The 25442-nt window shown below is 37.5% G+C and overlaps 1 long non-coding RNA gene across 3 annotated transcripts in view; it reads right to left on the bottom strand.

The window, feature by feature from the left end:
• Positions 1-25442, bottom strand: part of LOC148092953 (uncharacterized) — a 305626-nt gene that overhangs the window by 155019 nt on the left and 125165 nt on the right. For all 3 annotated transcript variants that reach the window (XR_015714691.1, XR_015714693.1, XR_015714689.1), the window contains one exon: positions 13747-13826. This is a non-coding gene — a long non-coding RNA (uncharacterized LOC148092953). The remainder of the gene's footprint in view (positions 1-13746; positions 13827-25442) is intronic.

Here is a 25442-nt window from a genome sequence, read left to right as displayed (position 1 = left end):
GTGAGTTATTAACCCTTATTCTGAAAGTAATGCATGGATAAACCCAAGATTCCCATTGGACCTGGCTTCCTACCTAGCAGAGCATAGTTAGATGTTCAAAACTTTTATGGAATCCAAATGCTGGGAAATTGTTTCTTTTGAGCTCTTTACTTTCAACCCAAAAACTTATTCAACACAGTTCTCTGAATGGGCTGTTACGATCTAACAGGCAAATTATCACCCATAATCACAATGCTACTTGTACCCCTGCAGTAGCTACAAGCTGGCAGTCCCGTAGGACCATAGGTTGATCTCGGTCATTACAGCTCTTCCGCTGCATTCGGCATTGCTCTCTTCTTCTCCTTAGATGCCACGCACCAGGCAGTCAGTTCACATCATGAGTGTTATGGGCTCAATCGTGTTTCCCTCCCTTTATATTCATATTTTGAATATCTAACTCCAAGTATTTCAGAGCATGTCCATAATTGGAGAAAGAAACTTTAAAGAGATGAGTTAGTCAAATGAGGTTATTAGGGTGGGCCCTAATTCAATATGACCAGTGCCCTTAACAAAGAGATTAGGACAGAGATACAGAGAGAGAAAAGGTCATATGAAGACACAGGGAGAAGGCCAAGGAGAGAGATACAGAAGAAACCAACCTTGTCAGCACCTTGCCAGAATTGTGAGGAAATAAACGTCTGTTGTTTAAGTCATCCAGTCGGTATTTGTTACGGCAGCCTGAACAAACTGATACAACATCTAAGTAACAAAGGAGTGAAAAAGTGTCTTATTTTGGAATACAAGTTGTTTCTACACTCAGGCCTTGATTTTCTTCAAGAAAGTATGTAATTTATGAAGGAAGTATACATTACTCACATTTTCCAGAAAGAAGGAGAACTGTGTGTATGCCAGAGTTTTACATAAAAGTCATACATGGTGTTAAGGATGAGGAAAGTAGAGTGCAGTTGCCACCCTTCCGTGGTACTACTTATTTTCACACTGTGAGCAGGAATACTGTGCTTACGTCATCATCCAGTACATAATAAAACTGTATGTGCGCAATTAATATGCATAGACTTTGAAAAGAATTATGAAATATATAGGTGTCTAGCTTTTCTTTTAGGACAATAAAAAAAATTGTACAGCCCTGGATGGGTAGCTCAGTTACTTAGAATGTCATCCCAATGGGCCAAGGTTGCAGGTTTAATTCTTGGTTAGGGCATATACAAGAAACAACGAAATGAATGTATAAATAGCTGGAAAAATAAATCAATATTTCTCTTTCTCTTTCCCTTCCTCTCTCTCTCTCTAAAAAGTCAATTAAAACATAAAAAATAAAATTCATTAAGAAAAATGGTATGTAAAGTTTTGACTTTGGAAGAGAGTCTGATGCATGGACAATTTACAATCAAGTTCTAGCTCTAGATAGAAATTTCATATCAAAAGTTGGAAACAAAAGGTTTAATCTTTGTAAAGGGAGAGTTCAAATAACTTTTACAAAGGGAAAGACTCTAAAAGAAGAAAGAAAAGCCCTATCAGGACTGGCTCAGCGGTTGAGCATCGACCTAGGATCCAGGAGATCGCAGTTCGATTCCTGGTCAGGGCACATGCCCAGGTTGCGGGCTCGATCCCCAGTCGGGGGCGTGCAGGAGGCAGCCGATCAATGACTCCCATCACTGATGTTTCCATCTCCCTCTCCCTTCCTCTCTCTGAAATCGATAAAAATATACTTTTTAAAAAAAGGAAAAGAAATGTGTCTTGCAAGAAATTATAAAGGTAAATGAAATGTAACTGAAGGTAATCGAAGATAAAACAAGTAAAAGGGTAAATCAGAATATCCCCAAGGTAAACCATATTTACCCAGATAGTTAAGGGACGGACACTTTATTTACAGGAAGTTGGAGGCAGCAAGTTAATGGTGGGAAATGCATTAAAGCAGAAACACCTTTGCTGTGGCATGCAAGATTCTGAGATGGCTCCAAGATTCCCACTCCCTGGTGCCCAGTGGTATAAATACTTCCCCGAGAAGTTGGGCGCGACTCCTGCGTATGATGAGATAGTTCTGCTGATTAGCTTATCAATATACATGTAAGAGTCAGTGGGATCCCCGCATAAAGTTACTAGACAGAGAAGGAAGCAGCCAATAGTAAATGGATACACCTGAGCAGGAGGGGTAAGGGAAAGGTGAGTGACATTACCGCCGCGATGGGACACCCTTTCACCCAGCAACCATTCCCACCAACCGACACGTGGAGGAGAGAATTCACGCATCCTTGATTCACCCACCCTCTCAAATGTTCTATTTAATGTTGACTTTGTGTGGGGCACTGAATTAAGTGTTATGTGGCATAAAACAAAAACAAAAAAACCCAAAAAACAAAAATCACAGCCCCTAATTTCATGTTTCTGGTAATTCAGTAAGCAAACTAAAAGCCAAACAGCCAATTTGAAAAAGAATGACACTGTGTTTGCTGAACACTTCAGAAAGCTGAGGTGGCACTGTCTGGTGGTTTTGTAAATGTGATAGGATGTTGTGACAATATTGAGAATTATCACCTATTCAAGTACTTAAAATAAACAAGTGACTGTAAAAGACATTATCATGGAAAATGACATTTTTTGTCACTCTACGACTTCATGATGTCATTGTTTAAAGTGCCTAAATATGTCATTGCTTATATAAAATTATATTGTTAGTTTCTGTTTTTATTTTGTAGATATTTCTCTTATTAGTTCTCATGCTAGTTGAGACCAAAAAAGATCACATATTTCTAGAAATACTAAAAGGTTAAAATAAAATCCAAGACAATCACTGCATACAAAAGCTCACTATTATTCCAACGTAAATTGCAAGCTACACTACAGTAGCTTTCACTTTAAGCAAGATACACTAATAATAGAGTACTCTGAATACTGAGAAATATTCTATGGAAAAAATTGACCAGTAAACCTCAAAATTGTCAAGGTCATTAGAAAAAACGTACGTCTGAGAAATTGTCATAATCAAGAATAACCTAAGGAGACATGACCATTAATATAATGTATTCTGGATGGGATCCTGGAACAACAGCCAAAAAAAAAAAAAAAAAAGAATAAAGAAAAGATATTGGGGGGAAAAAACTAAGGAAATCTGAGGAAAGCATGGATTTTAGTTTGTATTAATGTATCGAGTGTATTTGACTAATTGTGAGAAATATATCAGAGTAATAAAATGAGAAACTGCGTGTAAGCATACAGGAATGCGTGTTAGCATACAGGAAATCTTTGTACCAGCTCTGTAAGGATTCTGTAAATATGAATTTGTCATAAAATTAAGTTTATTAAAATATGCACTACAAAAATATTTTAAATAGAAAAAAATAAGCAAACATTTCATGGCTTTGTTACCCAATATTTTCTTAAGTGTAGAAGTAATTCCTGAGAAATATGTATTACAGTAATCAACCTACTCCTTGGTTTCCATGACACTGTTTCCCCTAGATTTTTTTTCTTCTCATATATCTAATTTTGTTTTCAACCTTTAAAAGTAGGTACTACTCAACATTTCCTCCTTAGCTTCTTTTTCCTTCTTTTTGCACTCTACTCAAAAATCTAATTCTCTTGTAAAAATGTTAACCTCCAAATCTCCAGTACAGATACCTCTATAGTGCTCCAGATCCCACTTTTTCAATGCCCATAGGCACCCATTTCCATTCCTAAAATTAAATTTATTCTTTTTCCTCTAACCTGCCTCTACCCTGTTTAGCTGCCAACAAACCATTCTTGCATGCCAGATAACTGGAGTCAGAAAAGATCTCAAGATGTTCCAGTGATTTCCAAGTACCACACTGGGACAAGAAGAAAAACATGAAATACAAATATGCAATTGGAGAAAAATGTTCTCAACAACAGCAAAAAAATATGCAAAAGACTTTCGCGGGCAGATAAAAGAGATTTATTTTGTTCCAGGAAAAATGAAGAGAAAAAATCATGAAAGAGAAATTGATCAATAGAAAAAATTAAAAATGAAAAGATAATTCATAAATAATTAATGTTCTTGAAGTAACAAAAAAAAATCAAAGATATCAAAGATAGAAGAGAACTTTCTTAAGCTTAATGCCAAATTAAATTATTCACCACATGCTCGGAAAAACTGATGAAGAAAAATGCAGACCTAGATCACTCTAGCAAAGAAAAAGTTATAATTAAAATTTTAAAGAACAAATCATAGTACTATCGAGAGAGAGAGAGAGGGAGTTTATCCACATAGGAATAAAAATGGGCTGTCACACTGTTTCTCTACAGCATGAAAAATTAACAATTTCTATATAACATTGGGATACATTAGTTTTTAAATAAAGAGATTTTAGGGCCAATCATAGAGATCCCAGATGAATTCTGATTGCCTTATACCAATAGAATTAGGTGACAATCAGATATAAGCCAATCAATGCGCTGCATTCCTTCAACCACAGATGCTACTTTGGAGTGGTCTGGCCCACATGGCCATAACTGATCTAGTCTCTCATGTATAATGGAGGCCTGAATATATGGGAGTCACCTTTCTGTAACTATGACAGAACATGAAACTGACATCACAGCAGACAAGAGCAAGAAGATAACTAGCACCCTGATGGTATTATTAAAACACAAATTTAACCCTGCCCTACCTATAACTGTTTTCAGTTATGTGAACCAGTATATTTCTTTACTGTTTAAGTCATATTCAGTTTATTTTTATTTTACAGGAAATGGAAAGTACAGGGTGGGGCAAAAGTAGATTTGAAGTTGTTTGTATGGAAAATAATACAATAATTAATAAATTATAACGAGAATAAACTGTGTTTTATGTAGTCACAACTATAAACCTACTTTTGCCCCATCCTGTATTATAACTAAAAAGCTAGTCAAATTTCTTTTTGTACATACAGGTAACAGAAAGACATCTGGAATGATCAAAAACTAAATGATTATATTATTCTTGAAAATTGCATAAGACAGGCAGGTTAAGAGCTGAATCAAAATTAAGTGCCCACTGATGGATGAATGGATAAATATATACACAATGGAGTATTATTTAGCATTAAAGAAGAAGAAAATCCTAACATTTATGACAATGTGTATGAATTTGGAGAATATTATGCTAAATAAAATAAGCCAGACACAGAAAAACAAGTATCACATAATCTCGTTAATATGTGGAATCTAGAAAAGCCAAACATAGGAAAACAGAGAGTAGAATGGTGATTGCCAGGGGCTGAGGGGGTGGGAGAAATGGGATGATGTTGACCAAAGGGTATAAACTTTTAGTTATAATGTGAATAAGTTGTAGAGATCTAATGTACAGAATAGTAACTCTAGTTAATAGTAATGCATTGTATATCAGACATTTTCTAGGAGAACAGATGTTAAGTGTTCTCACCACAACAAAAGGTAACTATGTGAGGTGATGGATATAGTAATTAGCTTGACTGAGAGTGATAATCATTATACAAGATATACTTACATTAAAATACCACATTGTACACCTTAAATATATACCATTTTTAGTTTGTCAGTCATACCTCAATAAATCTGGGAAAATAAATTTAAAAATGAAACAATATAGAGGCCTGTCTTATTCAAGCTAAACCCCAAACTCTGTGTTTGAATTGGGACATCCTCCCTAAAATATTATACTTTTATAACTTCTCGTTTTTCTGTACTAAGAAATAGATTTGTCATGCTACATTCATCATAACACAATGTTGAGTGACACTTAAAATAATAGTAGTATTTTCTACTCCAATACTTGTTAACACTGACTAAATTAATTACACATTTATGATACCATGCCAGAGTTATGAGACAGTTCACTTATTCTTTTTTTCCATAGGAAAAAATGTGTAGAACATGCAGATAAGTGAAAATATCTAATAAAAATTTGCAGGTGCATATATTTTCTGAGATCAAACCCCAATTTATGCTACTTAACATAAAATTCCTGTGCATGTGTCTCTTATAATTACACTCCAAAGTCAACCATTAAGAATAATCTTGAATAAAGAACAACAGTAGTAACTACAATGTATTGAGCACTAACTCTACTAAATTAGTTATATAAGTTATCTACTTTAATCCTCACTCCAGCCCAAAGAAATACATTTTATTGTATTGATTTGAATAGTCTCCCCCAAATTCATGTATACCTGGTACCTGTGAATGTGGTCTTCTTTAGGAATAGGGTCTTGGATGATATAATCAAGTTCAGGAGAGGTCATTCTAGATTAGGATGGGTCCTAAATCCAACGTGACTGGTGTTCTTATATGGAGAAATTCGAACACAGAGACACACATGGAGAATGCTATGGGACCATGAAGGCAGAGATTAGAGTGATGTATCTACAAGTCAGGGAACACCAGAAGCCATGAGAAAGTCATGAAACAGATTCTCCCCTAGAACTTCCAGAAGGAAACAAAGCTGTGACCCCTTGATTTCTGACTTCTGTCTATCAGAACTATGGGAGAATATTTATGTTATTTTAAGCCACCTAACTTTTAGTAATTTGTTATGGTAACCTTAGGAATCTATTATTATCTCCCTTATATAGATGAAGAACTGGGCCTGCATTAGAAAGAGTAAATATAGGGTGTCCCCCCAAAAATGTATGCACACACTTTGAATAATTATAAAGGCAGTGTTTATTAAAATACATTTCATTTTCAAAATCGAGTTCTTAGCTGTTAAAGTGTGTATACATTTTTTGGCACGCCCTGTATTATTCAAATAATGGAGTAACAAGATTAAATCTAAACTATCTGACATTGGAGCCTATGCTCCTGATCACTATACTGTGTCTAAGGTAATATTTACTGATTACTCCTTATACAATGGGCATCTATTCTAGAAGTGGTGATTGTGGTATAATTATTTAGCTCTCTAATAACATATCCTACAAATTATCCATATTATACCATTAATGCATGCAACTAGGTTCCCTGTCATGTTTTCTCTCCCCAGTCTGGGCACTCCCTTCTTTCCAGCACTATCTTCTATTTGGAGACATGGTGGTGTCAACTCTATCAGAAAGACTTTCTTGGCTGTTTCTTGACCAATGTCTAGTTTAGCATTCTTTCTGCATCTTGCCGTAGTACAACATATTCCTCTAAATAATATAAAAATCTATTATAATTCGCTTTCACCCATCTCCCAAGACTTTAAGAACAAAGGACTTCCTTCTTTTCATTCTCAGGAACCCACTCAGTCCCTGGCACTGAATGAGCACTACTAAGTGATATGAATTACTTAATGAGAACATTTTTGATGAGAATATTTAATATTAAATAAAGCAGATGTCTTGAATTACAAAGAAAATATAGATGTTTACAGATCAATTTAAAATAACCAATTTGAAGTCTATGGAACAGCAACAGATTCAAGTATAAGAAGAAACTAAATTCTGGAAAACTGACAATACTTCTGAGTCATTTCATACTCTCATTAACAGACATGAGAAAAATATGATAAATAAATAATTTAACACTCCCTTAAGTGATTTTCTTATTTGGAACATTTGTTCCTTTATCATGGCTTAAACATACGTTTGTGATCTGGTTTATTCCTATGTTGAGTTTTTGTGGGTTAAATTGTGTGCCCCAAGATGACCTATTGAAATCATAAGTCCTGGTACCTATGAATGTGAATTTATTTATAATTGGGGTCATTTCAGAATTCATTACGATCAGGTCATACCGGAATAGGTTGGGTCCTTAAAACAGTATGACTCGTGTCCTTATAAGAAGTGACATAAAGACAGACAGAAGGATGACGCCATGTGAAGACTCAAACTCACAGGGAGAACGCCAGGTGACAATGCAGGCAGAGACTGAAGTGATACCTCTACAGACCAAGGAGCACCCAGGATCGCTGGCAGCCACCAGGAGCTGACAGAAAGGCATGGGACAGCGTTCAGAGGGAGCACAGCTGCTGACACCTCGATCCGACATCTAGCCTCCAGGACTGTGAGGGAATAAATTTCTGTTGTGTAAAGCCAGCCACAGTGTGATGCTTTATTATGGCAGCCCTGGGAAATGAATACAATATTTTTAAATCTTGAATAGAAACACAATTTTATCATGGTCTCTCCCCACTTTCATTCTGAAGCACCTGCTTTGGGTTCATGGAACTTTAACTTCTGAAATGTTTAGTTTTTATACATTTTTGGCATCTAAAACAAAGTAATCATGGTAGTAGCAACTGAATTTAATATCCTGTTGCATTATATATATTCTAATAATTACTTTTTTGTTAAAACATGAACATGAAGACAGAGATAACATTTATTGAAATGGAATGTAGATCTCTCAGAAAAAAGGGATTGGTGGCAAACAGACTTGCCCTTTCATCTGGCCAGACCTTTCACCAGGCATTCCCCACACCACGAAACATATTACATTTCAGATTTATAACCGTCAGAAGCCTGAAATGTTCAACCGTGGGAGGGAAAAGCCCATTACAGGCCTGGTGCATCCACTCCGTACTTCACAAGGCCGCAGGAAACAGCGGGTGGAATGCTGATGAGGTTTAGGGTTAGAATCTCAAGTCTGCTTAAAACACCATTAATATTACATTAGCCTTCTGGAGTAAAGGTCTAAAATATAATATGCTTTAGTTTATAAGCAAAACCAGTGGGATAAAACTAAACAGATAATGCAGGTCTAAACCCATAACCTTTAGCTGTCCTCTCAGAGAATGCGGTACCTCTAATCTCACAAATAATATCACTGTGATTAAATGTAACGAGAGCAGATACCAAGAATGTGCACTGCCGCTGGGGACCCGGCCAAAGCGCAAAAGGAGGCTGTTTGTCTCGGGAAACTTCTCACCTCCTGGGAAACTCTCGGCGTCAGGCCTCAGGCACCCAGTGCCCTCTGGCTGCCCTCCGGCTGCCCGGGTCTCCTTGCCCACCGAATGCCCACAGCCCCTCCTCCTGGAGCAGCCACCGGGCGCTTCAGAATCAAACTTCCCGTCCGGTCCACTTATTCTTTTTAAATTTAAATTCAGTTAGCACCCCTGTGTTCAGTGCAGTTCCACTTTTCAATCAAAATCCAGTTTCCTCCGGCAGGTTGATGTTGGTAGGCTCTTAGCAAAACCCTAATCTGATAATTCGATGAAATTAATTCAAAGTAAATTGTAAATGGCTACTAGCTTAAATTCCTGAGAGAAAGCTGAGTTCTTGACAATCTAATTTGTAGAATATACAAAGGAGATGTTTTGGACTGGGAAATTTCTGAGTTTTCCTTGTTTATACTCAAGTTTCTTCCATTGCCTCCCTCCCTCCTCTTGTTCCTTTCTTTCTCTCCTCTCTTTCTCTCCTCCTCTTTCTCTCTCTCCCCCGCTCTCATTACTAAGTCAGCAATGTGACACTCCCTTTTCACATGGCTAGATATCCACAAATTGGCTTCTAGACAAGAATTAAACTGAGACAATCACCGTCTTTCCCAAGACAAATGCAACCTCATTCACCATGTTAACAGTATCTACAGTCTTAATATTCTCCTCAACTGGTGACTGTTTTTAAATCTGTGGTGAGAAAAAATATTCAATTGAGATTCAGGATTATATTTTCTATTTTTTAAGTTATTAAAGACGATAATTTAAATTGTGAATAGTGTGTTTGGAAGCATGACAGTGAGTTACTACTTTTATTATTATATTTTGTTATTCAAATACTTAAACTGTCCCATATAGCTACTATTGATCAAAATGTCTTTCCCAGAAATGTTAGGCACCTTTTATAAGAATTTACTGATATTTGCATCTGGCCTTCAATGCCAAGCACACCAATATACATTCTATGTTTATCGTTACTAATTATTTCCTTAAAGTATTCATTAACAAGGAATACCATGGTTAGTATATTTCTACAAACAACCAAATGTTTATATTTATTTCACATTTTTCTATGCCAGATGCTTTTCTACTTTGCATATAATAATTTATTTAATCCTCAAAACAATATGGATTGAGTACTTTTATATACTTGCTTTTAATAGATATGGAGCACTAAGGCTTGGAGTATTTTGGGAACTTGCTCAGGATCACACAGTAAGTAAAGTGTATTTAAAAATCACTGCATGACTACATAGAAGAATATGGGCCACCTATTCCACCAGGAATATATACATATACATGTCCCTTTTAAAAAAACAAATAATATATGAATATTAATACTATTTCAAGTTTAGTCCCCAATGGAAGATGTGGGACCAGAAAGTAGGAGTTAGACTAATGTTGAAAGATTGTCTTGCATGGAAAACAAATCAATTTCTGAGGGTATCTTAGATGAACCTGGAAGAATTCTGGTGAAACAGACGTTGTTACGAGGAAAAGCAGTAGGAAGTTGTATATTTTGTTCAGATCACTTCCTCTAAGGGATGGCCCACAGTAACAGTAGGGGCAGTCAAGTCAGGCTTTAGCAAGTTTACAAATAACACCTCTGATGGTAAAATGGTGAACCGACTAGATAAACACAGATGGGGAGTAATGTCTTCAGAAGTCCTAACCAGCAGATGGAAGAGAAAATGAGTTCCCCTAATCACTGTGAAATAGGAAAAGTACAACATAGATTCTTAAGGAATAAAGCTTCATGCAATATAAGAATATAGACCCAACTCAATATTATTTTATTTATTTCTATTGAATAAACTGTTTAGGACTTTTCAATAAACGTTGTTAAGCAGAATATCACCAAGTAGCAGGCTTTGTGAGGGAAACATTTAGACAGTAGTTCAAGAAACATCATACCTGAGTATGTTAAATTGTAAAAGTAAAGCATTCTTAAGGTTAAAAATATCTAATAATGCAAAAATATATAAAACATAAAATAAAATGCTTTTTCCTTTTGTCATTGTGTTTCTTGATGTAACTACTAGACTGGGTGTGTGTTTTTAAGACACTTTCACTATATGAACAAATATATATTCACTAGTCTTGTTTTGGTAAAACAAATGCACTAAAATTATATTTCTGTATATATGTAAATGTGGCTATAAGGTAAGACTGATGTACTTTTTTCTATAAGGGATCTTAACATGCATATTATGCTATAAGCTGATTTAATTCATTTCCCTCCAAAATATAACATGAGAAACTTTGCAAGTCAGAACATGCAATCCTACCACAGCTTTTTAAAAAAGTGACTTAATATTCCATATTATGGTATCTCATAAGTCATTTAACTATTCCATAATGTTTCTCTTTTTCCCAAGCTGGGTTTTCACACATTTATACATATCACCTTATGTATTTAGAGACCTAAGTTCCAACTCAAACAGTGTGTTCAATCATGAGATTATTGTATATTTTTTCTCTATTATCTAGCAGAAATAAGATACTGAGGATTTGTAAAAGGTAATTTATCCAGTTCTCATACATTTCACACTGTATGTTTCTGAGGGTACGAAAGTAGATCTGAAGCCAAATGGCCGAGTTTAAAATACCCTGTGGACCACAGTTAAGTATGTAAAAGTTTAATAAACTCAAAATTCCAGTTACTCTGGCCAAAAGTTTATGTTCCAGAAATATTAACTGACCATCTTAAAAGTAAATCCTAAATGTTGGGATAGGTGGTTAGGGAAAGCATTCCTCCGAGGATTCTAAGGAAAACTCGCTGAAGAAGTCAGCGTGAGTGGGGTCATCCGCGGAACAGCGGCTATATATCCCCTTTGGCACTAAATAGGCCCTTATGTACAGAGAAATTTTGCAGCTGGGCAGAGAAGACAAGCATCTGGCTGAAAAATAACACCATAACTCACAGCAACTTTTGGCCTCTACATTTGGCCTTCCACATTGATCTTATTACATTTCAACATTTTCTTCTGGAAAAGAGATTCAGTGAGAGAAGAAAAAATATTACAAAAAATACTTCTGGCGCAACAACTAAAGCAAACAGGCTTCAGATATCTCCTGGACAGGGAACATGTAAGCACCAAATGCAGACGTGGGCTGGCATGGGAAGCCTTCTTGGGCTCATCAGAAACCAGGGTAACCTCCCCTTTCCCCCCATCAGAGAAATTACCAAAATATCTGGACTATTTCTTTATAACTGGTATAATTAATAAAAAAGGTAAAAATTAATCATCCATTGGTAGAGACACAGGCTAACAGAAGATCTTTGCTAATAAAGGTCAGTGAAATAAAATAGGTCATTGGGATACCAAAGAATAAATATCTTCCTGAGGATAAGTGCAGGTGGGAGGCAGTGTCCACACTAGCAGGGAGAGGCGTATTAGGCAGGAGGCAGGCTAATTTCCAGAGTTTTCAGCTAAAATAAGGACAAACTATGAGTATGTCAGAACTGATTTTTCTATTTATAACTGTGAGCAAAGCCAAACAAAGAAATACAAAACAAACCCTTGTGGTAACAGAGATCAATATTTATACAACAGGGTCCAATATCAGCAGGATGTATAAAAAGTGGATGTGTATTAAAAATATACATTTAGTCATAGGATAACTGAAAGCCTATGTAAGGATTTGTAAAGTGACTATCAAATAAACATGAATGGAGTTTTTATATATTTTTTATTTAGAAGAATAACTTTAAATTTAGTTCATGTTTAAGGTTGACTAAAGGGAAAGTACCAACATAACTCTTTGGAACAGTGTTTATTTCTCTAAAACCATTTATCATTAAAAAGGAGTCATGAGGGTATACATTTTATAGCAACACGACCTGGAATATTTGTAAAAATATATATACAAAAACTCCACACTTCGTAATTTTCATTTTAATCACATCTGTTCTAAATGAGAACCATGTTAGATGAAAAATTTTCGTGTCATCAAAATCCTTGAAAGGTTGATAAAATCCATTCGTTGACTACCTCCGCAGTAATTTCAGAGCGATTGCTGATTGTCTTACGTAAAACTTACTCTTTGATCCCAGTTTAAGGAGTTCTAGCCTAAAAGAATGGCCCTAACTAAATAAAGTGAGATCTACTAATGTTTCTGAAATTTGACTAGTAGGAGAAAAATCTCGTTCTTGCCAACACGTTCCTGTAAACACACAAAGCACTCTCTTGGGCACTGGGGGGGGGGGGGTGGCGGTTGAGAAGGGCAGGGTACAGAGCCAGCAGCCTGTCGTTGCTTGTGCTCCAGAAATGACATTCTCTTCCCTGATCTTTTCTTCGCTCTTTCCACCTCCTATCACCCATTTTCTAAGAAGCAACTACAGAGAAACTTCTGAGTAAGATGAGGAAAGGAACCACATGCAAAACGTTTCTAACACCCATCGTGGAAAACACAGCAAGGAAAGAGAACAACCCAGGACACTGGAGGTTCTTACAAAGTAGGTAAACTAACTTGCTTTTCTAAACGAATAAAACATCCTCTAAGCGTAGTTTGAATAACTTAAAGTAGAAACCAAATTTGAAGAAACCTAAAGGATTTGCTTTCTATTTTATAAACCAGTATTATGATCCTTAATGCCATCTGAAGAAACTCCATGGTTGTAAGGGCACAAATACGTGTCCTGGTCATATATGAAATTTTGAATTTTCCCTCATTAAAAATCGGAGTTAAAAGTGCCTGCCATGGGTGATAGTCGAGTGTCTTTCACACCAAGTTTATCAAAATAAGCTTATAGGAGCGGGCAAAGTTTGATTCAACTGTGGTCACATTTCACAACTGCCTGTGGTAATGCATTTTACATGTATGCATTTTACATGTATGCAACTTACAGATGATAACCACACAGCAGAGCATTAGAAATGTGGCTGGCATGTGTCTATTTGCAAGTCACTTACCATATTGTGTGTTTCAGTCTCTTCTCTGTTCAGATCTTGGCATCGAGAGTTTCCTTCATCTCAGAAACAGTAACAAGGTCCTGGAAAGTATTTTTATATTATAAAAGAATGGACTGATGTTTAAACTAACAGATACTTCCCCAAATTATGGTCAACTTTTAAAAAGTTTCAATATTTATGAAGAGATTTAGGTCCAGAAACAATTAGCAAAGTAGCAGACCGTCTCTAAGAACACTTGATTTTTATTGAATGCTGTTGAGACATCAACATTTGCCAATTCCCCTTTTAAAAGCGTTAGATTTGCATTTATTCTTTTGTCCCTAGGCTAATAGCTGGGTGGTGGTGTTTTTTGAAGCACCTATTTGAGGTGTTAAGAGGTCCTCATTAGATAAATTAAACAAACACAGCATTCAGTTTCAGAAAGGAAGCGTCAGAAGGGATACATTTTTGATCTGAGGATCGCTAAGGGATCACCAGTAAATGGCAAATAATGTGATTATCTTTCCTGCCTTAGCATTTTGGGCTTGATTAAAACTGTTTTAGTTTAGTTACTGTCCGAGATACCACTCTGAGTGATCGAGAGGGAATGCATTATTTTTAAGAGAATTCCAGCTACTTTCATTCTAACTTTTCCTGCCCATATTATGAATAATGAATGAATGAATAAATGATTGAATAAATGATTGAATGAGTGAGTGAATGAATGAAGATGGAATGCCAATGACCTCTGTGTTCCATTATCATCCCTGGGAGGAGCATACCGTTTGCAGGGCTGACTAAACCAAATGAAACAAAACAAATACCCGTAACAACAACAACAACAACAAAGCAGGGGTGATTCATTTGAAGTCAGTTCAACAAATCAGTATGCAGGATGGCACTGCGCTGGGCTAAGAGGCCACAACAACCACTTGAGGGGTTTATAATCCACTGAGGAAAGCGATACAGGGATGTCTACAACTAATAATAAAATATGACACAGAATTAATTACAAACATGAGAGCCCTTCAATTATTTTTGAGGTGATCAGGGCAGGCCTCATTGAGGAATTATTTGAACTGCACTTAAGTGAAAAATCAGCACGCACAGACGTAGAAAGAGGGAGGGAGGACAACCCAGATGAAGGGGACAGTGCAGGCGAGGAGGGAGCGGACCGCGTGCGACGGGCGAGCCTGACTAGTGGACTTCACTTCACCCCAATTCCAGGAGTGGGGGTGGGAGAACTAAGCAGCTCCCGTTCAACGGGGGAGTGATCATTTTAGTTTAATGGCTTATTGGGTTTGAAGTACCCACGGAAAATTCAGATCCCAGATTTGAGGCTCTCGAAAGGATCTGAGGGCCTGCGGCTGCCCAGAGCGCACGTGCGGCGTGGCGAGGAACCGACAGGACGCCTGTGTCCCTAAGCAGCCTAGAGAAGGTGAGGGCGGCAGGGACACCCTGGGAAGCAGCGGCGGAGCCCAGGGATCCTGGAGGAGGCAAGCGCTTCAGAAGAAAGAACGTGGCCAACATTGTTCAGTGAGGTCCCCAAGTAGCAGACTGGGGGCCAGCTTCCACAGAGAGGTGGGGGAAAGATCAGATTGCAACTTGACCAACTGCTCAGAGCAGGAAATGGTGGAAATGAGTGGAGAAGCTAGGGAAAAGGCAGGGTGGAGAGTTTTCCAGAGAGTAAAGCATGTTAGAAACATAAAAGGAGAAAGGCAAACACGTAAGAAAACCTTTAACAATCTTAATTTAAAAGGAGCATATTTTAAATGTGGCTTCTCTGTGATATTCATTGAAGAGGTGCACCAATGAAGTCTAAGATTTTCCAACCCAGGCAATGAATAGGTCGCTTCGAACAATTAAATTTGGGCATCTTGAGTTGTCTGATACTACTACCGATTACCAAGAAAAAAACAATATGCAATGTGTGTGATTTAAAAAATACTTTCATGTTTAAAAAATATTTTTTTATAAAAGATGCATATTCCTGTCAACAGAGACTTTACTGAGCTTTAGAACACAATCTCGTTATAAACCCTTCAAAGAAATAGTACAAAAACAAAACACCTGCAAAGAACTATAAGACATTTTCTGGGTTTTTCAAAAACTCTAAAATATATACTCTTACCACATGGAAAGTAAGACTATGATTCAACAAAGCATTTGGAGAAACAGATGTTTTCCACCCAAACAATCTTCACAAATATTCCTAAGACTATGCATATATTTCTCAAAGGATATGATCATGCCTACACATCAAACAACCTAAATCTGACATTCTACAAAATAATTGGCTAGTTCTCTTTAGAATTGTCAAGTCATGACAGGCAAAGAAAGACTGAGATGTCAGCTTGGAGGAGACTAAGGTGATTTGGGGATTGGATCCTGAACCAAGAAAAAAAAGACCTTAGTTATATAATCAGATGTTAACATTTGGGGAAGCTGGTTCAAAACCATAACAAATTTCTGTAGTATTTTTCAAACTGTTTTGCAAGTGTGAAATTATTTAAAAGTAGATAAAAATGAAAGATTTCTAACTACAGACACAAAAGGTGAAGAACTGTATCGAAAAGTAGTAAGAAACCAAAATTTGACTATGTAGTTGTATGTAGCATATTGCTTTTTAAATTAAAAAAAATTCAACCAGCTGAAAAATGCCCAGAACCAGGTAGCAATATATAATATATAAGAAAATATTTCAAGCCCCAGCCGGTTTGGCTCAATGGTTAGAGCATCGGACAGAGGACTGAAGGGTCCAGAGTTCAATTCCTCCAAGAGCATGTACCTCGGCTGCAGGCTCCATCCCTTGTCCCGGTTGGGGTGCATGCAGGAGGCAACCAATTGACGTGTCTCACTGATGTCTTGTCCATCTGTCTGTGTGTGTGTGTGTCTCTCTCTCCCTCTCCCTTCTTTGAAAAGCAATGGAAAAAATGTCCTTGGGTGAGAATCAAAAAAGAAAATAATATCAAACAAGCCTGGTTCTAAAGAAAGAAATTCCTTGTTTACATGTAAAGTAGCCCGTATTGCATTTCAGTAAATAAGCTAATAAAAAGAAACTCAGAAAGTTTTCATGGGGCTTTCCCAATGTAAAAAAGATGATAAAGGCCACATTTCAAGTATAAGAAATGGAGTAGCGGTTTGAAAATATTTGGGTACTTCACAGATCTCTAGGCCTAACTACAAGCCAACCGTTGCAGCACTTTCTTGAAATATAACTATGCAATCTCCATACTTTGAATTGGTTCATAGTTTCAGGTGCTTGGATCTATAAGTGATTTCTAAGCAGATCATATTTGGTGTGTAGCTTGAGAAGGAAAAGCATATGAATGTCCAGCACTAGGGTTGGATCAGCAGAAAAAATGAAAATATTACTATGTCAAACTTCATTTCACAATGCCCATGGATAGCCATCAGATTGTTTTACAGAGAAAAATATATTTTGTAAATGTAAAATCATTCTAAATATACATTTTGTAATTGCAATAGAAATACATATTTTGTGATTGTAATAGGTTAAAGTCATTTATCATATCTGCCATTATATATCTTAATCATACATATGTTAACTAAGACTTTTTGGCACATTCAGCAGGCTATTTACACAATCATAATTATTTTTGGTTTGCAGCCACACTTAAGCAAAACTAAGATTATCCTTTCTCACGTATATGATCAGAATTGTCGAACATATGGCAGACACTATATAGCAAAAAGTATGTTTCAACACAACTTTTTATTTTGGGGGTTTACAAGTCTTAGGAAAAACAGTCTTTTTCTAACAGTTCTATAATCAAGTCATCCCACACAAACAATAATTTACGTAATTGGCTTAGCTAGCTCTCCTCTCTCTAGCAAGTGAATGCTTTGGGAATATCTGAGTCTTGAGGCAAATGCTGAACTTGATTGTTGCTGCTCATGGTAAGAATGCATCTAATGTCACCCTCTCTCCATGTTTCTATTACAATTTCTTTCTCATCAATTTTGTTAATATTCCCTCTCCACTATATTAAGCAAATTCATGGGGAAAAAGTATTGTTTGTCATAGTATCTAGAAAAAGCTTTCAGTCAACCTTTGATGGACAGAATGGAATGATACTTCATTTTAAAATACTGGAATTCTTAGATATAAGAAAATATTAGATAGAACAGAGTAATAACAGGATTGCTGAAGCAAAGATAGGTCTTCTTTCTTCTCCAAGCAATGAGTGTTGGCTTCTCACCCCCTACTCTCTTCCTTAAAATTAAGTGCAAGCTTTGTGTGGGCAGCCACCTGTAGGGGAGGAAACAGCCTTCTGTTCCTCTTGTCTGAAGAAGTGTTTTTCCTCTAGATACACACATGGCCAGCTCCTCAGATCTCCCACGATGGCAGGGAGTTTTGTCTTTTTCTTTCAGTTCTGCATTGTCAGCACCCAAGAGTACCTGGCACATAACAGGTGCTCAACAAATTGAAGAAATGAATCACCATTGCTGCGCACTTCTGTGTACACTGCTGGTTCTGCTAGCTGGTGCACGCTGTTAAATAATTACCTCCTCAAAATCACTTAATAGTTCACAACAATGGTTAATGCTGACATAGGAGATGATAGAATATTGGGCACTAAATAAAATTTTATACAATATTTAATGTGATGATCAAGTGTCCATGTAACAGGTCAAAAGAATCTGCTGTGGGCAGCTCTCACCCAGCAGCTTGCGCACTGTGGTCAGGTCGGCGCTCACAGTCAGCCGGCCTGAGGGTCAGCCCCATGCGCAGAGGGGCCAACAGCAACCAGGACTCAGCTACCTCAGGGGGGCCCCTTAGCGGACACAAGAGACACTCCTGGAGCACCCAGCTCCGGTGAGCAGAGAGGCTGCACCACTACGCCCGCAGGACAACGGCTCTTTAGGCCACCAAACCAAGACTGGGACAGAGAGCACATCCACCCAATACACAGGAACAAGTACAGAGAGGCAGCCGAAGTGGGGAGACGAAACAACAACACGTGTCTCAAATGAAACAGCAGGAGAAACCCCGAGAAAAGGCACGACATGAAATGGAGACACGCGGACGACCAGATTCAGGGTCCACAGCAACGGTTGTCAGGATGCTCGAGGCTCTTAGAGGGAGAGTTAGTGAATTCAATGAAAACTTCAACAAACAGAGAGTCGGCGTAAAAAAAGAGCCTAGAAACGGACCAAACAGAAATGAAAAACACAGTAACTGAAATGAAGACTACACTAGAAGGTATCATGAGCAAATCAGACGAAGCAGCGGATCAGATCGCTGATGTGGGAGAGAATCGCTTTGGTTTGATGTAATCCCATCTGTGGGTTCTGCTGTCCCCCCGCCACTTTCTTTTTTTTCCTTGCCTGAGGAGATATAGCAGAAAAAAATATTGCTAATAGAAATGTCAGAGAATTTGCTGCCTGTGTTTTCATCTACAAGTTTTATGGTGTTGAGTCATACATTTAATTATTTAATCCATTTTGAGTTTATTCTTATATATGGTGTAAGAAGGGGGAAAGAAAGGAGGGAGGGAAGAAAATGTTAAGAACGACTAAAATGCACCACTAATACATATTATTAAATGTATATCCCAACCATATATTATAAAATGGATTTGATGTGTATATACTTAAGGTTACTTTGTGAAATACTCATGGATAAACTATCACTTGGAAGCTACCTTTCATGAACAGGAGAGACGGTATTTTAGGAGAGGAAAGAGAAACTAAAAGGGACAAGGTCAAGTTTTAGATCCTATGTTTATATTCCAGAGAGAATGACACATCTGTCCTAGATAAATCTGTTCTAATTCTAGGTGGAACACAATTTAGAGAAATTGTTTTGATACCAAAAGTCCCTGTTCTTGTCCTAATCAAGTAGGCAACTTTTGTAATGTCGCATTTAAAAATAAACTCAATAAAAACAACTTTTAGCTATATACCAAATATTTATAACACAGAGGAGATAGTTTTCTTTGGTATATGTTCATCCATCTATTTTGAAGGGAGGGAAGAAGTTTTTTAAAAGCAAATTATCTGCCACTTGACATCTTTTATGGTAAAAAAAGAATTATTTACTTAAATATTTGTAAATGTATTTCTTTATTTAAAGTTTTAGTAGCTATAAACTTATTTACCTAGGCTAACCATCAAAAACCATTTACAATTTGTGTTTACTTCCAACTGTCAGCAGTTACCCACTCACAATGTATATTTCTTAAAGGAATCATTAAAAACTAATTTATAAAGGCTATTTTAATATAGACTGATAAAAATACCATCTGTGTCTTGCGTAAATATATCTCCAATAACCAAAATTAAAACCCCTGGTGAAACACTATTTCTAAAAATAAATATATTGAGTGAATATAAATTATAAACTTATCTGAAAAGTACTTTATGAGCAAAGTATAAGTATGCATTACTACTATTAATCTTTCCCTAACCAAGCACTTTAAATTCTATGTAGCCAAGGTCTTGATTGGGGCAGAGGAAAGGGTGAGGCAAAAAAAGAGGAACCTCTGAATTCTCCACTCTTATCCTATTTAGAGGTATCATCCACAAACTATATTACCTTTTAATTTACAATATATAAAAAGACGACTATTTCAATGTAAAAAAGTTCTTCATAATTAAGGAAATTGGGTATTTGGGGAAGAGGTTAGCATTTGCAAACAATAAAATTGCAGATTTTTGCAACTTAAAATAGCATCAAAGCAACCAGCCTTTTTTCTGTGCTAGGTGCCAGAGGTTGGAAAGCATAAGTCAAAATGTCTTCATGAGAACACCTGGCAATTGTCTCTTTTAATGCCTCTTGGTTAACACACTGCAGCGATCAGGCACAAAGCACCACAGTGCACTCCACTTTCAACGCCCCATCTTGCAGTAATTGTTCTTTAAAAAAAAAGGGGGGGTCTTTAATTATTTAAATGAACATGATTTTGGAATAGAAAAATCTAGCTATAAAGGTAAGCCATGTCCTCTGGACTGACCCAGATTTCAGTTTAGAAACTAGAAGTTAATTGAAATCATTTTAAATCAATTAGTCATACCCCCCTGCCCCCCGAATAGTTTTAAGGTGAAAACTTTGTTTAAAATAATAGTTTTAATTCATCAAAGTTTTTGACACTTCGCTTGTACAATATACTTAATATAATTCATCAGGTATCATCTGGGCTCTGCAGTATGTTCTTGGTTGGAAAATAGTCAAAACAGTGCACGATATATGTTAAGCTATTATTTTTATTATTATTATTTTATGACAGGTAATGGCTGATTGAGGGCATTTCAATATAAAGTTCAAAAGGTAAAATATGTACTCATGTTAGATTTTCAAAAGTTGAACTAGTTGAAATCAAATTTACCCAGACCCAAATCATACAAACATAGAAATCATTTACTCTCTAATTATTTTCTGAGTAATGTGGGAAGACTTTTCAATTAGAACACGAAGGGATTTTTCCTTCAATTTTCAAGGCAGTGTATGAAGCATGCCCTCCCATGTCTATTATCACTCTTGCCCGGTGACTCCAACAGCTGCTATAAAGAGTTAGTTAAAAAGCTCTGAAAGAGACAGTCCATTTTAAATTGCACATAAATGGATTTTTCCCAGTAGCTAATCTAATAAGTATCAAAGACATCAAGCAAACAAAAAATACAGTTGATGTACTTTAAGCAATTGCACTCAGAGGGAATGTTCTGCAACTAATATATCGAAGACATCGACTTTTATGCAAGCACATGTGACCAGTTCCATGGAAATGACCACAGGCATTGGGCATAGAAGGAAGACCAACTGGGAACACAGAAACAAGAAAATGAAACAAAGTTTCAAATAAATATAAGAAACTGTTCATTTGTTTGTCTCTTTTAGCAGGTTCTAGCTAGATACATGTTTTATCAATATCCTCAATGGAAAATTTAATAATAAACATAAGGAACACACAGTGATTACGTAGCTTTAAAGTAACTGCAAAGAATTGTTATATATGCTTATATATAACTATTTAGAATATTATCAATTAGTCTAGAGTGTTGTTTTTCTCAACTAATTTTTTCTGTTGTTTGTACAAACACCCACCTCAAGAACGTTTTCTGAACTGGGGTTCAGAATGTTCAGGCAAAGTAACACTCCTCTTTCAGATGCTAACGGAACAGGGGTTACTCCTGGGTAACTGTGCCGAGTGTCCCCCTGGACTTCCAACCCAACAACGCTTCCACAAATACGTCCTGATGGCCTTTATCAAACAATGCCACCAAAAGCAGTTTTATTATTAGAGTTGGGGGAGTGAAATACATGTTCTTGAGTATACACGTAGATCAATAACTTGAATAATGGGATCACCCTGGAATTCATAGAAACCACAGCTATGACTAGAGAAAACCTGTACAGAACTATTAAAATCTTTGGCACATGTTTTGTGAAGATAATTTATTAGATAAGCTCCCACCTGTGCTTGGAATGGATAAACAAAACAGAAATGGAATAGAAAGCAAGAGAAAACAATGAAAAAGTAGTCGCTGAGAGCACAGTGATGTTGCAGGAAAAGTATTTCAGATTAGTAGCCATCAGGAGGTGGAGGCAGGAGCCGAGGCGGCTGCTCCGAGCCGCGTTCTCACGAAGGGGGTGGTCCAGGGGCACATGCAGCGCTGGGGTCCGGAGGAAGCAATATCTCCTCCAGGGTGCTGTCCTAGCTCCTCATTTCACACATGCTTTCAGGAAGGTTAAATATAACTACTTTCTGGAAGGAATCCTGCAACTTTCCCAAGAGACTTTATGGCTCATGTTCAATATTTTCAAGAATCTGGGTCATATGTCTGGACTGTAATATTTATTTCTATTTCTCTTAAACTAGAATGTGGGCTTTCTCAGGGTGAGAGCAACATTTTAGTCAATTTGGTATTTCTCAAGCTTTAATAACAATACCTCTAATATAGTGTTCTCTCAAAATCTCCCTATTGTTTCCTCAACAAAGACCTATGCTACGCATTTACTTAGTTTCTTCTTATTTTTTTAGGATGATATACATTGTTATTGTACTTATGACAACTATTTTAGGCTTCATCTGAATTATATAGAACAAACATGTTCAAGGGCCCTTATTTCCTCACCTTTCCCTAACAGGTGGAAGAACCCAGCCTTCCCCTCTAAACTTTACTCCATTATTTCTAGGCACACTTCCCTGGTTCCATGTTTCACTGTCTTTCTGTGCTTGGGATTAACGCATTCATACACCCAGAAATGATCACATTCTCTCTTTATTGTCTCTCCGCCTTTTAAACTTTTCAATTTCTAGTTCTGAAGTGATACAAAATAAACAAAATAAAACAGTGTAGCATAGTTACTGTTAAATCTTCAAATCACCAGGGCCATTCTCTTGAAAACTGGAACGCTGCAGAAGTAAAGGGGCAGGTTGCTATAATTCTGTCCTTGAATCAAAAATGTTCCCAAAGGTTAGCTTTTGGAAAAGGAGACTAAAAAATAGCTGTTAACCTAACAAAATCAAAGATGAATATATACTCGTATACGTACGTGTGTGTCTAGTGTGTGTGTACACACCCAAACACATATGCTTTCTCACACATATTCTTGTGTCTGCATATACATGTACACATATACATATCACGCATATTTGTATAAAAAGTCACAAATAATGCCAATTAGTCCGTAGGCATTTTAGGTAAATGAGTAGTCTTCTTTCTTTAAAGTGAGACAATGCTGATACAGAGGAAGTTTGGAGTTAACACAGGGTACATGGTGTTGGGCCACCACTTGGAAGGAAAGGACACTTACATAAGTCTAAGAGCAGGGTAAGAAGAGGGCAAACGGGATAAGACCAGGGAGTAGTTTCTGCACAAATTTAACAGCATGTAGAAAAGTCAGAAGCACAGGCAGGGCTTGGTCTAGTGGAAGATTTTTTTTTCTTTAAATCTGACTTAGATGGAGGGAGGGAAAGTGCTGAGAGGCTGCAGAGGCCCGACTGTTGATGCTGGAGCGTTTCCTTCTTCGGGGCACCGTGGCTTTCTCAGAGGTGGCGAAGCAGGAAAGCCACTAAAGAGCAGGAATGGGAAGCAGCCGAGTCCTGCAGGCTCAGGGCTCCTCGCTTGCGGTGCTGGCGGCCGCCACCTGCGGGCGGTGGGGACAGGCTGAGTGCCAGCCTCCCCGCAGGCGGGCGCAGGAGCTCACCCGGCGGGGCCCTGAGCGCCGCGGTGAAATTCAAATGGCAGCAGCCTGAGGTTTCACCCGCGGCTTTCAATAAAGAGGGAAAAGTTCTCTCCGGCCTGTTTACCAAATTTGGGTGCTTAAAATAACCAGCCTTTTCATCCTAACAACTAATGACTTATGGCAGTTAAAAACAAAGTATCAGTTAAAAATTTAGAGTTTAGTCTGAGTGACTAGGGCTCAACCCTATTTAGCAGCACAAATTATGTCTAAATGTGGAAAAAGACAGGTGGTCAGTGTAGAAAAATACACCGGCCGATCTTTTTCCTTTGGCTGACAGAGCTGGCCCTTTGCAAGTGAGGGTGAGCTGGGCAGTTATCAGACAAAGGTTGTTTGAGGGGAGTAAAAAGACAGGGGCCTGGAAGAGTCTTTCCAGCCAAGAACAGTCTTGCCTTCACTTCATTAAATTCTATTTTGGTTATTTTGTTACTTTATGTTCTACAGGTGTTCCAGTAAAATAAAGTTTTAGAACGTGACTGTAAAATGTGATGCTGGCTTTATAACATATGGTTCCACAGTGTAGGTGGTCCCTAACAACCTTCCATAGCAAATATATCTTATCAGAAGAATATTGGGCATTAGATGCCATCTAATTGCTTAGGTGCCCTTGGCTTCGTCTATAAAATGTGGATGATTATGATGACGGATACCAATGGCTGTCAGAAGACTTGGACGAGCACTTGCGAAAAGGTAAAGCTGCAGTGCGATACCATGGATGCATGCTGTTATTTTGAGGAGAATTTTATTCTGGTAAGAGTATTTGGCATGCTTAGTGAATGTGTTTAAAAAGCTCCATGTACTTGGGAAGGGAGAAGAGTGGAAGAAAATGTAAGTTGCAGCATTAAGCAGAGGTAACGTGCAACCCAAGATAGTATGACTTAGTAATGTCTGGCCGAGTGTGGAGTGTCCTGTCGCTGATAAAAGTCTTGAGAAGGTGACTATGACATAGTCTAGTGGTTCAAGCTTCGTGTCTATTTTAGAGATTTAAAAATAAACAAGTTCTCGCACCTCAATTTTCCTTGATGTCATGTTATGGAAAGGGCTTAGTTTATGGCTGATTTGGCTGCCCCAAGTATAGAAGCAATACAACTGACAAAGAAGTGGAGGGACTAGTCGGGGTGCATGTTGAAATGGGAGGCTGGGGTTTCTGGGAACTGTTTCCTCTCTTGGTTACAAGTGAGGCAGACACCAAACTGAGGACAGAGCCCAGAACCAGAGTTTGGAGGTGATTCTTACCCCCAGGGAAGGGCCAGAAAGCAAGTTATCATCCATGAAGAAGCTTTGAGTGCTCCCAAGGTTAAGCCCATTCAACTGGCTCACCAAGGACAAAGCCTCCTTTGTGAGTCTGTGTGCCTTAAACTATAAATGGCAGTAAAAATGACTGGCCAGAAGGCAAACTCTCTCGATGCACACTGAATGGTCTAAGATATTTTTCAGATATATCCAAACATCATACCATGGTCCTGATTTATCAAAGCAGCTTGCTCTTTCCCCATTCATATTTAAT

Source organism: Miniopterus natalensis, chromosome 6 (assembly GCF_054644295.1).
Source record: "Miniopterus natalensis isolate mMinNat1 chromosome 6, mMinNat1.hap1, whole genome shotgun sequence".
Classification (NCBI taxonomy): Eukaryota; Metazoa; Chordata; class Mammalia; order Chiroptera; family Miniopteridae; genus Miniopterus; species Miniopterus natalensis.
The sequence above is the reverse complement of the archived record's forward strand: the minus strand, read 5'-3'. Positions and strand labels throughout refer to the sequence as shown.